The sequence below is a fragment of the Scyliorhinus torazame genome, chromosome 7 (assembly GCF_047496885.1).
Source record: "Scyliorhinus torazame isolate Kashiwa2021f chromosome 7, sScyTor2.1, whole genome shotgun sequence".
NCBI lineage: Eukaryota > Metazoa > Chordata > Chondrichthyes > Carcharhiniformes > Scyliorhinidae > Scyliorhinus > Scyliorhinus torazame.
The window spans coordinates 56,504,373-56,519,017 of NC_092713.1; the positions used below are offsets into that span (position 1 = coordinate 56,504,373).

At 42.7% G+C, this 14,645-nt stretch overlaps 1 protein-coding gene across 3 annotated transcripts in view; it reads right to left on the reverse strand.

The window, feature by feature from the left end:
• The window catches only part of elovl8b (ELOVL fatty acid elongase 8b), an 83,861-nt gene that overhangs the window by 68,993 nt on the left and 223 nt on the right, over window positions 1-14,645 (reverse strand). The window contains exon 2 of one of the 3 annotated variants that reach the window (XM_072510740.1): window positions 10,779-10,829. The exons of 1 other annotated variant lie outside the window; for it this stretch is intronic. The gene's annotated coding sequence lies outside the window, so the exon portion shown is untranslated. Of the gene's footprint in view, window positions 1-10,778; window positions 10,830-14,557; window positions 14,580-14,645 lie in introns of those variants that run through there. One more of the 3 variants, XM_072510739.1, reaches the window with a different exon arrangement.

Here is a 14,645-nt window from a genome sequence, read left to right on the forward strand (position 1 = left end):
GAATTTGAATCGAGGTGGGAATTCAAAGTTGGGTTGGGAGGAGGTGCTTTTTAACCCTGGTAAGTGACTGGTAAGTAGTGTTTCTGTTTTTCTGTTTCTTTTCAGTGGTATATTTATTTATTTTTTTTCTTCGTTGTTTATTTATTTATTTAATTTGGGGGGGGGAAATTGTAATTGTTGAAGTTAACCGAAGGTTTAAGACATGGCAGGAGATCTCAGACCCGTGTCACGCTCCTCGTGTGCGATGTGGAAGCTCAGGGACACGTCCACTGTCCCTGGCTCCTTCACGTGCAAGAAGCGTGTCCAGTTGCAGCTCCTGTTAGACCGCTTGACGGCTCTGGAGCTGCGGATGGACTCACTCTGGAGCATCCGCGATGCGGAGGACGTCGTGGATAGCACGTTTAGCGAGTTGGTCACACCGCAGGTGAAAGGTACTGAGGGAGATAGAAAATGGGTGACCAAAAGACAGAGCAAGAGTCGGAAGGCAGTGCAGGTGTCCTCTGCTGTCATCTCCCTGCAAAACTGATATACCGCTTTGGATACTGTTGAGGGAGATGGCTCACCAGGGGAAGGCAGCAGCAGCCAGGTTCATGGCACCGTGGCTGGCTCTGCCACGCAGCTGGGCAGGAAGAAGAATGGCAGGGCTATAGTGATAGGGGACTCAATCGTAAGGGGAATAGACAGGCGGTTCTGCGGACGCAATCGTGTCTCCAGGACGGTATGTTGCCTCCCTGGAGCAAGGGTCAAGGATGTCTCGGAGCGGCTGCAGGACATTCTGGGGGGGGGGGGGGGGGGTGAACAGCCAGCTGTCGTGGTGCACATAGACACCAACGATATAGGTAAAAAACGGGACGAGGTCCTACAAGCTGAATTTAGGGAGCTAGGAGTTAAACTAAAAAGTAGGACCTCAAAAGGTAGTAATCTCAGGATTGCTACCCGTGCCACGAGCTAGTCAGAGCAGGAATGTCAGGATAGAGAGGATGAATGCGTGGCTCGAGAGATGGTGCAAGAAGGAGGGATTCAAATTCCTGGGACATTGGAACCGGTTCTGGGGGCGGTGGGACCAGTACAAACCGGGCGGTCTGCACCTGGGCAGGACTGGAACCGATGTCCTGGGGAGGGGGGGTTTGCTACAACTGTTGTGGAGAGTTTAAACTAATGTGGCAGGGGGATGGGAACCGATGCAGGAAGTTGGAAGGTAGTAAAACAGGGACAGAAATAAAAGGCAGTAAGGGGGAAAGTGTAAGGCAGAGAAGCCATAGTCAAAAATCAAAAAGGACGACAGTACAAGGTACAGTGACTGAGGGGAGCTCAGTGAATAGCACCAGGAATACTAAAAGAAATAAAACGGGAAGTGAAAACATTAATGGGAAGCGACGCAGCAGGTTGTTACATGAAGATATGGGTTCAACGACAAGGAAAATTAGGAGAAAGGTTAAGAGGAAATATAACTTAGGAGAGGTTACTGATCGAGGTGTTAAGGTTCAGAACAGAGGTAAAAAAGCCAACATACGTGTACTTTACCTGAATGCTCGTAGTATTCGGAATAAGGTAAATGAGTTGATGGCGCAAATCATCGTGAATGACTATGATTTAATGGCCATTACTGAAACATGGTTAAAGGATGGTCACGACTGGGAGTTAAATATCCGAGGGTATCAAACTTTTCGGAAGGACAGAGTGGATGGTAAGGGAGGTGGTGTACCTCTGTTATTTAAGGATGACATCCAGGCAACAGTAAGGGATGGCATCGGTGCTATGGAGGATAAGGTTGAATCCATTTGGGTGGAAATCAGGAATAATAAGGCAAAAAAGTCACTGATAGGAGTAATCTATAGGCCACCAAATAGTAACATTATGGTGGGGCAGGCAATAAACAAAGAAATAACTGATGCATGTAGAAATGGTACAGCAGTTATCATGGGGGATTTTAATCTACATGTCGATTGGTTTAACCAGGTCGGTCAAGGCAGCCTTGAGGAGGAGTTTATAGAATGTATCCGCGATAGTTTCCTAGAACAGTATGTAATGGAACCTACGAGGGAACAAGCGGTCCTAGATCTGGTCCTGTGTAATGAGACAGGATTGATTCAGGATCTCATAGTTCGGGATCCTCTTGGAAGGAGCGATCACAATATGGTGGAATTTAAAATACAGATGGAGGGTGAGAAGGTAAAATCAAGCACTAGTGTTTTGTGCTTAAACAAAGGAGATTACAATGGGATGAGAGAAGAACTAGCTAAGGTAGACTGGGAGCAAAGACTTTATGGTGAAACAGTTGAGGAACAGTGGAGAACCTTCCAAGTGATTTTTCACAGTGCTCAGCAAAGGTTTATACCAACAAAAAGGAAGGATGGTAGAAAGAGGGAAAATCGACCCTGGATATCTAAGGAAATAAGGGAGAGTATCAAATTGAAGGAAAAAACATACAAAGTAGCAAAGGTCAGTGGGAGACTCGAGGACTGGGAAATCTTTAGGGGGCAACAGAAAGCTACTAAAAAAGCTATAAAGAGGAGTAAGATAGATTATGAGAGTAAACTTGCTCAGAATATAAAAACAGACAGTAAAAGTTTCTACAAATACATAAAACAAAAAAAAGAGTGGCTAGGGTAAATATTGGTCCTTTAGAGGATGAGAAGGGAGATTTAATAATGGGAGATGAGGAAATGGCTGAGGAACTGATCAGGTTTTTTGGGTCGGTCTTCACAGTGGAAGACACAAATAACATGCCAGTGACTGATGGAAATGAGGCTATGACAGGTGAGGACTGTGAGAGGATTGTTATCACCAAGGAGGTAGTGATGGGCAAGCTAATGGGGCTAAAGGTAGACAAGTCTCTTGGACATGATGGAATGCTTCCCAGACTGCTAAAAGAGATGGCTAGGGAAATTGCAAAGACACTAGTGATAATTTACCAAAATTCATTAGACTCTGGGTGGTCCCGGCGGATTGGAAATTAGCAAACGTGACACCACTGTTTAAAAAAAGGAGGTAGGCAGAAAGCGGGTAATTATAGTCCAGTGAGCTTAACTTTGGTAGTCGGGAAGATGCTGGAATCCATCATCAAGGAAGAAATAGCGAGGCATCTGGATGGAAATTGTCCCATTGGGCAGACACAGCATGGGTTCATAAAGGGCAGGTCATGCCTAACTAACTTGGTGGAATTTTTTGAGGACATTAACAGTGCAGTAGATAACGGGGAGCCAATGGATGTGGTTTATCTGGATTTCCAGAAAGCCTTTGACAAGGTGGCACACAAAAGGTTGCTGCATAAGATAAAGATGCATGGCATTAAGGGGAAAGTAGTAGCATGGATAGAGGATTGGTTAATTAATAGAAAGCAGAGAGTGGGGATTAATGGGTGTTTCTCTGGTTGGCAATCAGTAGCTAATGGTGTCCCTCAGGGATCAGTGTTGGGCCCACAACTGTTCACAATTTACATAGATGATTTGGAGTTGGGGACCAAGGGCAATGTGTCCAAGTTTGCAGACGACACTAAGATGAGTGGTAAAGCAAAAAGTGCAGAGGATACTGGAAGTCTGCAGAGGGATTTGGATAGGCTAAGTGAATGGGCTAGGGTCTGGCAGATGGAATACAATGTTGACAAATGAGAGGTTATCCATTTTGGTAGGAATAACAGCAAAAGGGATTATTATTTAAATGATAAAATATTAAAACATGCTGCTGTGTAGAGAGACCTGGGTGTGCTAGTGCATGAGTCGCAAAAAGTTGGTTTACAGGTGCCACATGTGATTAAGAAGGCAAATGGAATTTTGTCCTTCATTGCTAGAGGGATGGAGTTTAAGACTAGGGAGGTTCTGCTGCAATTGTATAAGGTGTTAGTGAGGCCACACCTGGAGTATTGTGTTCAGTTTTGGTCTCCTTACTTGAGAAAGGACGTACTGGCACTGGAGGGTGTGCAGAGGAGATTCACTAGGTTAATCCCAGAGCTGAAGGGGTTGGATTACGAGGAGAGGTTGAGTAGACTGGGACTGTACTCGTTGGAATTTAGAAGGATGAGGGGGGATCTTATAGAAACATATAAGATTATAAAGGGAATAGATAGGATAGATGCAGGCAGGTTGTTTCCAGTGGCGGGTGAAAGCAGAACTAGGGGGCATAGCCTCAAAATAGGGGGAAGTAGATTTAGGACTGAGTTTAGGAGGAACTTCTTCACCCAAAGGGTTGTGAATCTATGGAATTCCTTGCCCAGTGAAGCAGTAGAGGCTCCTTCATTAAATGTTTTTAAGATAAAGATAGATAGTTTTTTGAATAAAGGGATTAAGGGTTATGGTGTTCAGGCTGGAAAGTGGAGCTGAGTCCACAAAAGATCAGCCATGATCTCATTGAATGGTGGAGCAGGCTCGAGGGGCCAGATGGCCTACTCCTGCTCCTAGTTCTTATGTTCTTATTATCCGCCATTGTTCCTCAACTGACCTATGCTCAATTATTTGTGCCCAGTCTACTTGGGCCAACTCTTTCTCAGGCCTGTATAAATAACTCTGCCCATCGCTAAAACTTTAGTATGGCACTCTGTCTTCTCTCGCTCAGTCTGAATTTGAAATAGTAGCATGTTGTAATCACTCCTTCCAAGAGCATCCTTAACGACAAGAATATATATATCAACCCTTCTTCGTTACGTAATACTAAATTTAAAATAGCCTGCTTCCTGGTTGGCTCCGTAACATATTGCTCTAAGAAACAATGTCTCACACAATCTATGAGGCTGAGTTAATTATAATCATTTTGGCGTCACAAGTAGATTTATATTACACTGAAACAGAGTTACTGTGAAAAGCCCCTAGTCGCCACATTCCGGGGCCTGTTCAGGTACATTGAGGGAGAATTCAGAATGTCCAATTCACCTTACAGCTCGTCTTTTGGGACTTGTGCGACGAAACCAGAGCACCCCCAGAGGAAACCCACGCAAACACAGAGAACGTGCAGACTCCACACAGACAGTGACCCAAGGCAGGATGGAACCCTGGTCCTGTCAAGCAACAGTGCTAACCACTGTGTTACCGGCCGCCCAGAGATAAGATTCATAAAGGGAATCAAGGGCTAGAGGAAAAGGTAGGACTGTGACCGTAAGGAATGCCGGATCAGCCATGATCCTATTCAATGGCGGAGCAGGCTCAAAGGGCCTAATGACCTACCCCTGTTCCCATTTCTCACGGTCCATGCACCAATATTACAGGAAGTGAATCAAACTAAATTCCACACAAGTTATAAAACTGATCAAAAGCTATTCATGTTGAAAAGAGAGTATACCCTTTACACCTAATATTTAGCCCTCACTTCCAAATATCAATCCTAATCTGTTAAATCTGTTAGCATTGGCTAGATGCATGATTGTGAGGCAGAAAAAGGTCAAAAACCAATTAAATATTCAGTTAAGTTCAAATGAGGAGAGAGGAAGAATGAAAGGCATGAACTAGGCTATATGCATCTGATTTTAGTTCCTTATTAAATTAAATCAATATTAAAAGTCTACATGTTACCCTGTCAAGAAATTAAGTACTTGAGAGCCAAGTTTTTCTCTCCCGTCGTGTGCACTGTTGATTTTGGCACAATAGGTTGTATCAGGCATTCTCTTTCATGGGTTACAAGCAGGTCACAATAACTTGTTCCAATCAGTAGTTCTGAATGTAACACTGGTAAGTGTTAAGAAACTCAACTTCCTTCTGGTCAGCTATTCCAGTCACCAATGAGCCTCCGGCCTCCTGCACTTTCGCTGGCTGGGAAATGACTGCATATGCGCAGTTCAGGTTTTTTCACATCTTCAAGCGGAGACCTGCACAAAAGCAAGAGCTACAGCACAAAAATGCAGGTCAGATGGCCTGTTGCAGAGCGCCATTATCTTGTAGGTGCCCGAGGAAGCAGGGCACAGGGGAGGTGGGGGATAATAGTGAGAAGATCCCAAACCAGGGGAGGAGACCAGGGAGAGGTCAAAAAAGGTAGTCTCAGGCAAGGGATGAAGAGAGGTGTGGTACGGTGGTGCAGTGGTTTGCACTGCTGCCTCACGGCACCAAGGGCCCGGGTATAATCCCAGCCCCGGGTCACTGTCCGTGTGGAGTTTGCACATTCTCCCAGTGTCTGCGTGGGTCTCGCCCCCCCCCCCCCCCCCGACAAACACAAAGATGTGGAGGGTAGGTAGTTTGGCCACGCTAAATTGCTCCTTAATTGGACAAAAAGATTTGGGTATTCGAAATTTATTTTAAAAAAAGATAGGGCACCATAATAGGCCCCTCTAAGTAATGTTAAAGAAAGGAGGTGAGTAATGGGCTCCACATTCAAGAAAGAGATAAAGGGAGCAGGCATTAAGCAAAGTGGCCACAAGTTCAGTCCTGAAGACCCAAGAAGGCAGCCGAAGGTTGGTGACTCCGTGCTGCAGGCCGTTGGGACAAAGGTACCCCATTGCCGCAATCTAAAGTTGTATTTGGAAGGTGAAGCATGTGTGTACTCCGAGATCCAGGAGAAAAGAATCCCAGAAGACAAGATTGAAACCCTGCAAAGCAGATCACTGCTGAAGACATTTGAGTGGGAGCAACTTTTGTAGATAATTCCAAAGCAGTCCGTGAGATTGGTTGGCAGTGTGACAAATGTCTGGGTGGTTGTTAAAAGAATCATGGAATTTGGTTTGGTCGTGTCTATCATCTATTGCGCAGTTTTTATTCGTTCGTGGTCTTCAGAAGTGGAATGACCTACTCCAGGGCAGACCTTTTTTTAAAAATGTGTTTGTGGAATGCAGGCATCACTGGCTGGGCCAGCAATTAAGAGTCAACCTGTGGATCTGGAGTCACAAAGGCCAGACAGGGAAGGACAACAGATTTCCTTCCCTAAAGGACGTAATTGAACCAGATGGGCTTTTACGGGCTTTTACGACCCACAACGGTTTCATGGTCTTCATTTGACTTTTAATTCCAGATTTTTATTGAATTCAAATTTCACCATCTACTGTGGTGCGATTTGAACCCTGGCCCCCAGAGCAATCCCTGGGTCTTTGAATTACTAATCCGGTGACAATACCACTAGCCCACTGCCTCCCCTGGTGGTGTGATGTGTCCGACCACAGTCTACCTGTTGATTCACGTATAACATCCTATAACATGCAGGGCAAGTATAAGATATTGTAAATTGGTGCATCCTTCTCAACTTGTATGGTGGTAAAGTTTATCTTTGTTTGCCCCAAGCAGATCTCTTCTCCTTCCCCCACCCAGAACATCGAATGGTGCCAAGAATCATAACAGGTCAGAAACAAATATACATTAGAATAAAAATGTATTTTAAGGACACAGTTACAAAACCTTTCCTTAATTGAGGGCTGAAGATCTCATTGTAAAGGAACCATTGTGGGCAGCATGGTAGCACAGTGGTCAGCACAATTGCTTCACAGCTCCAGGGTCCCAGGTTCGATTCCCGGCTGGATCACTGTCTGTGCGGAGTCTGCACGTTCTCCCCATGTCTGCATGGGTTTCCTCCGGGTGCTCCCCCAGTCCAAAGACGTGCAGGTTAGGTGGATTGGCCATGTTAAAATTGCCTTTCGGGTAAGTGGGGTTACTGGTTTACGGGGATAGGGTGGAGGTGTGGGCTTAAGTGGGCTGCTCTTTCAAAGAGCCGGTGCAAACTCGATTGGCCGAATGGCCTCCTTCTGCACTGTAAATTCTATGATTCTATGAACCAGCATGGCAAACAGCTCGCTGGCAAAGTCTAGAAATAAAATCAGGCTGCTGCTAGATTGGGAAATATAGGCACATTTCTGCCTCGCAATATTAGAAGCACAAATCAATTTCTAGATGAGCAACTCTTTGGCATGCTCAATGAATGGCAATTCTTGCGGTCAACTGTTTAAAAAATATAATCTGGCCATTTATGTTTTGCACCTGGAAAGGTTTGGACATCACCATTCTACCATCTGATATAAACCTCGCAACACCAGCTCGTCCAGAAATGGGCACTCCTGAATTTCTAGTTGTTAATCATACATCTCATTTACTGTCAGACAGCAATGGAATGTATAGAACTCATGAAAGTTTTTAAGACAGGCGAGTGCTTCAAAAATCACCCACCAAAATGCCATTAAAACAATAAAATAACATGAAGCACTAACTTTTGATCTTAAATAAATGATGGGAAAAACAATACTGAGCTTTTAGTCATTTGTCTAATATCTCCTCCTTTGGCTCAGTGTCAATTGTTATCTAAATCACCTTCTATGAATTGCCTTGAAGTTTTTCCTACTTTGAAAGCACATATAAATGCAAGTGCTTGTTGCAATTGATAAACCCAAGATGATACAATTCCTGATGAAGCCTTTTTTGACAATAAAGAAAACTTTTCCCCGAGCTACCTCACAACTATCAACATGAGGAGATAGCCCTTAAGTGGTTGACAACCTTTCCCATCGGCACCAAGTTTAAAGAAGTGGTAATGAGGAGGAAACACGGAGAAGCAATTAACTGGTCAAGTTATCCTAACATTTTTGATTGTGAAATAGAAGCAAAGCATTTCTCATAAGGTACAGTTGGTTTCAGGCAAAGACGAAGAAGAAAGTTTGCTTGGACAAATCAAGAAAACTCAATTTTGCTCAGAAATTAATTTAGCCACTGTTACAGCACATCAATCCAGTGGCAAGTGCTCAAGGTACAAGAAGTTCTAATTCAAGCATCTAACAAAAAAAGTTCCGCAGTCGTTTGAATAAATCATGAATAATAGAAAAATGGGAAATGAATTGCAAAAACATTTGAATTTGTTTTTATTCATAGGATATGGGCAACATTTATCGGCCATCCCTAATTGGCCTTGACCTGAGTGGCTTGATATGCCATTTCAGAGGACATTTAAGAGTCAACCACATTGCTGTGTATTTTGAGCCATATGTCGGCAAAATGTTTTTTTTTTTTTAAACAACAATCGACAATGGTTTCATGGTTAGCATTAAACTTTTAATTCCGGATTTTTTTTATTGAATTCAAATTTCACCACCTGCCATGGTGGGATTCTGGGTCTCTGGAGTACTAGTCCATTGACAATACCACTCACTACACCACTGCCTCTCCGAATCATCTTTAAGTTAAAAGTAAACTGTATAGTGTAAATATACACATATGGGGGAAAGTGGAAGAGGTGAGACAATGCCCAACAAAGCAGAAATACAGATAATCATTGAAATCTTGGAAGGCACAACTGTGCGCAGTACTGCTCTCCACACTGATATGTGGGTAGCACATGAAGGTCAACCACTCGCATGTCAAAGTTGTAATATAGATTTATCAACAAAAATAAGTTGCAGTAGGAAATTGAATGAAAAAGGATTTGCATTCATATCGTGCCACTCATGACAACAGGACATCTCAAAACACTACACAGCCAAAGCACTTATGTAGTCACTGATGTAATATAGGAAACTTGGCAGCCAATTTGCATATAGCAGGGTCCCACAAATACCAATGTAATAAAATCCAGATAACCTGTATATGAGATGCTGATTAAGGGACAAATATTGGCCATGACAATGGGGATGATTCCCCTGCTGTCTTTCAAAATAGTATCATGGGATCTTTTATGCCCACCTGACAGGGCAGACAGGAACTCGGTTTAACGCTGCACCTGAAAGATCAACCAAAATAAGGTCAGACTATAAACTTAAGGCAAAACCTTGCCATGTCCTCTCAATTCAGTTTTTTTAATCAACTGGAATTAAAAGTCTAATATTGACCATGAAACCATTGTCGATTGTCATAAAAACCCATTTGGTTCACTAATGTCCTTTAGGGGAGGAAATCGGCTATCCTCACCTGGTTTGGTCTACATGTGACTCCAGATCCACAACAACGTGGTTGACTCGAAGTACCCCCTCAATAGCAACTAGGGATGGGCAATAAATGGTGGCTCAGCCAGCAATTTCCACATCCCATGAATGAATAAAGTACACCATCATTCCAAAAACCCTGTATGAACAATGCCATACAACCAACCAGGAATGTATTTGTCTCTGCTGAGAAATTAGTGAAATATATTAATATCTGACAATATTACAATATCTGTTAAATCAAATAGCAGCAATGGAGAAAGGAGTTGATTTAGGTTCTCTTACTCTCTGCTAAAAACAAGTTGATTGCACAAGCACATAAAAATCACCCTGCCAACTGCATGAATTATCATCTTTTGCATTCATTGCTAGTGAGAGTACAGAAAGAGACAATTTATTAAACCCTTTTCTGAATTAATGGTGTTAAATTTATATGCAGGAGCGATTATTTTCACAAGTCCATTAACTGATCCAAATCAGAAATTCCCCTATTCAGCAAATGTAACACTTCCAAAAAAAAAAAAAGCCTCAATTTCAACCGCTACTCCGAATGCATCCCAGAATTACTATTACTCCTGACTTCAGAGTGTCAGGCAACCACATAAATGAACTTGTCTTCTGTTGTACCTGTAAAGCAGAAAAACTTTCAAGGTCCTTCAAAGTGGAGAAACAAAGGCAGAGCAATCGTGGAAAAATTAGGACATTTTCCAGGATTGTAGGTGGGGTTTGAGACGGCTTTAGAGTCAAGGAAGAGCAACAAGGCAGAGGGCAATTTTAGTCTCATTGTTCTAAACAGGATATTCAATTATTAGAGAAGCAACAGAGAAGGACAGCACAGTTGATCCTAGACTGTAAGGGGACAATGAGAAAATTAAAGATGGACTATTTTTTTCTGTTTTAAAAAGAAAAGACTGAGAAGAGAGTTGATAGACTTGTTTAGAACTAGGAAAGGTTAGTACGGTCGTACCTGAAGTAAGCACTGATGGCAAATGCAGAATTTCAGTTCAAAGGAACATATCTACAAATGAAGAACAAAATAAATATAGGTAATGCTTGAGGAACTTTTACTCAAATTAAAATAGTACATGGAACGGATTACTGACACGTGGTGACACAAGAAATCATTTTTTTTTTTAAAATGTAAATTCAAGTACCCAATTCATTATTTTTTCAATTAAGGGGCAATTTAGCATGGCAAATCCACCTACCATACACACCTTTGGGTTGTAGGGGTGAGACCCACGCACACAGGAGAGAATATGCAAACTCCACACAGACAGTGACCCGGGGCCAGGATTGAACCCGGATCCTCGCTGCCGTGAGGCAGCGGTGCCACCACCATTCCACCCGTGAAACAAGAAATCATAATGGGCTTCAAGAAGGAACTAAGTAGGTTCATGTTAACAAGTGGAATTCAGGATTATTTTAAATGCACCAATGGGTAGGTGGTCTAAAATGACTAAGTTGTCTTATGAAAACGTGTTGTTACCATCATCTTTTAATACCCTTTGACATTTGTCTATCTAGATACTAAATCTATCAATCTGAATAAAAAGAAATCAAAATCCTCTGCAGACCATCTCAGCAACTATGTTAGAATTATATAGGCACAGCACTCTACAATGATCTCAAAAAGGTTACTGAAAACCAGTTAGCATATCTGTCTTTCCTCATAGTTACAAATTATTTACAAATAAATTAGTTATCCAGGCACACATCCAATTCATCTCATGTCAATTCAACCTTTTGAGACTTAGCCTCTCCAATTGACCACCCATGACTTGCTTTTTTATAAATAAAATGATCAATTCAACCTCCATTCCTAAAGCTGATCATAAGGACATGGGCCTGAATGGCATATGCCATTCTACTTCCTGAACAATCATCAAGATTTCTTTGCTAGCTCTAAATAAGCAAGGCTCATGACAATAGTGCTCAAAAAAAATCATCTGGTATGCTGGGCTCTTGGCTATTTATGTAGTTCCAGTGAGGTATCAACTTTCCAGAAGTACTTGGTCAACCTTCTCATGTACCTCATACATGTTTTTGCATTCATACTTTGTGAAGAAACGCAAATACTTAAATTTTAAATCAGCAGTCGGAGATCGGCAACTAGGGCCTTCTGTGCATGCACCAGCTGATAAGTAGCCACACACGCAGAGTTAGTGCATTTTCTGTTCTTCATGCTGGGAACCTGCCCTGTATGCTTATGCAGAAGAAATGAAGCAAAGAAGTGGAACTGCAGTAAACTGAAAATCAGGTGATCTGAACCAGACTGCCATGGTGCTGAATGTGTCAGGAAGCAGGTCATGGGAGGAGGACAAGGAGAAGGTCCCAACATGAGGAGTGGAACAGAGAGAGCCCAGAAGAAAGTCCTTGGCAGTGACAAAGAGAGTGATTAGAAAGTGCTTTCTTAAGTAAAATTAAGAGTCTGGAGTAGAAAAAAGGCTCCAAATTAAAGTTAGAGCTGCAATAAGCAGACTTGAACCAAAGTGGGCTTGAGAGAAGCTCAGAGGATCCAAGAGGGCAACCTACAGTTGGTGACTCTGTGCTGCAGGCCAGAAAGTACCCCTTTGGAACACTGGTGTTCTGCTTGGCATTGCCAAAGATATGAAAGTATACTTGGAAGGCAAAGCCTTCGTGTACTTGGAGATTTAGGGGAAAGGAATTTCCGAAGGAAAGATGGAAACCCTGGAGAAGAATCCTAGTTGAAGCCATTTCAGTAGTAGCGCCGTTTGGAGAAAATTCCAATGCATGTTCTTTGAATGTGGAGATGGAATGTCCTCGTGAGAAAGACAGAGTTTCAGCGAGACTGGCTGGCTCACAGTATGACAAGTACCTGGGTGGGTTGTTGTAAAATCCACGGAATCTGTTTTGGTCATGTCATTCACTTTAGAGTGTGGTGTGCCTGACCGCAGTTTGCCTGTTAATTAACATACACCTCATACTTTAACACACAAAATAAATATGGTAAATTGTTTTATCTTTCCTAATTTTTACGTGTCTTTAAAGATACTAGGTTTAAGGTGTGAGGGGCAAGGTTTAGAGGAGATGTACGAGGCAAGTTTGTTTACACAGAGGGTAGTGGGTGCCTGGAACTCGCTGCCGGAGGAGGTGGTGGAAGCAGGGACGATAGCAACGTTTAAGGGGCATCTTGACAAATACATGAATAGGATGGGAATAGAGGAATACGGACCCAGAAAGTGGAGAAAATTTTAGTTCAGATGGGCAGTATGGTCGGTGCAGGCTTGGAGGGCCGAAGGGCCTGTTCCTGTGCTGTACTGTTCTTTGTTCTTATATAGCTGGGATGAAGGAATAGTGAATATCTTAATTATCTTCCAGTGTTCATATTGAGAACTTTACAACTTTTTAATCCGGGGTATAGTTCATTTTTACTGGCTAATAATGTCTTGCTGTTTGTGTCAAAAGAACATCAGCAGACTACAGTGAAGTTGATTTGTAGCTCTCCTCCATGGTTTAAAAATAAATGAGGATCTATTTAAGCCAGGTTTCACTTGGGGATCTGATTTGTCCAGCATTATCATTTGGGATTGTAACAATATTGTAATAACCGAATGAAAAAATCATTAAGAAGTCTTACAACACCAGGTTAAAGTCTAATAGGCTTCTTTGGAATCACTAGCTTTCGGAGCATAGTTCCTTCAATAAGTGATGAGAAAATGACTGATTACAGAAGGCAATGAATAGGATTACTTTAAATAAAAAGCACATCTTCCACCACACCTCAAGAATACTCAAGGTGGCCTGTCACCTTCATTCAGAATTAACAGTACTCTGGGGTGAACTTCACCTAGTCTCCATTTATACAACTGCAATTCTTCTGATCTGATTGGTCTGTCTAACCGAACCAACCAGATTGTCACCCAACCAGAGGCGGCAGGTAGCCGATAGGATAAACTGGGTTTGTCTGGGCGGTAGGGGTGGAGAGGCAGAATAGCTATATCTGAATTATCTTTTATGTTTAGACGCTCCATATTTGTCCTGAAACAAACTCATTGTTTTTAGGTTGAAAGCACAAAAAGCAGGCATCAATGCTCTTTTCATAGCAACTTTTCAGCTGACAACCATCTCATTATCTCCGTTCTTTCTAGCTCCTCTTCTGATGAGTCAAGCTCTTTTTAAAAAGAAACTCTGGAGAACTGGACATCGTACAGACCCCCACGCGTCCCTTCTTTCCACCTCTGCGTGCGTTTGTAATGTCCACGCTTTTTTTCCCCTCAGCAAGTTACACGGCGTGTTCAGAAGTGGGAAATAAGCGCTTACTAGAGATGACTAGTTCTTCCTTTACTACCAATTGGTGCGCCTGGACTTTTTGAAACACGCCCGGCGGTACAGGGCAGGGCTGTAGCTGCAATGGAACCCGTGCTACACTCGACAGGAAACGTCCCCTAAACGGTACCAATGTAGGCCTGCATTGATCTCCATGCAGCTAGTGCTGTCCGAGGGAGGATAAAAAGCCTTAACTTGGAATAAAGGCCAACCTCATAAAAGTTAGCACTGATAACCCGGTTACAAGTTAATGAATAAAGGCCGATCTCATAAAAGTTAGCACTGATAGCCCGGTTGAAAGTTAAGTTTTACTTCGAGCCCCAAGACAACCCGAAGAACATATTTCCACCTCCTCCCAAAAAAAAAGTTTTGCCAGTATTGCCCCCAATTAAAAAACTTGACAGCTTAAAAAAATGTATTTCGTATTAGTTCCATCCTCCCTAAAAAAGAACGTACCCCCGCCCGCGGCAATGTTATTCGTGTTACTCTGAAGTGCGTCCTGAGCACATTCAACAAGTGATGTAATCAATAACGGCGACACGAC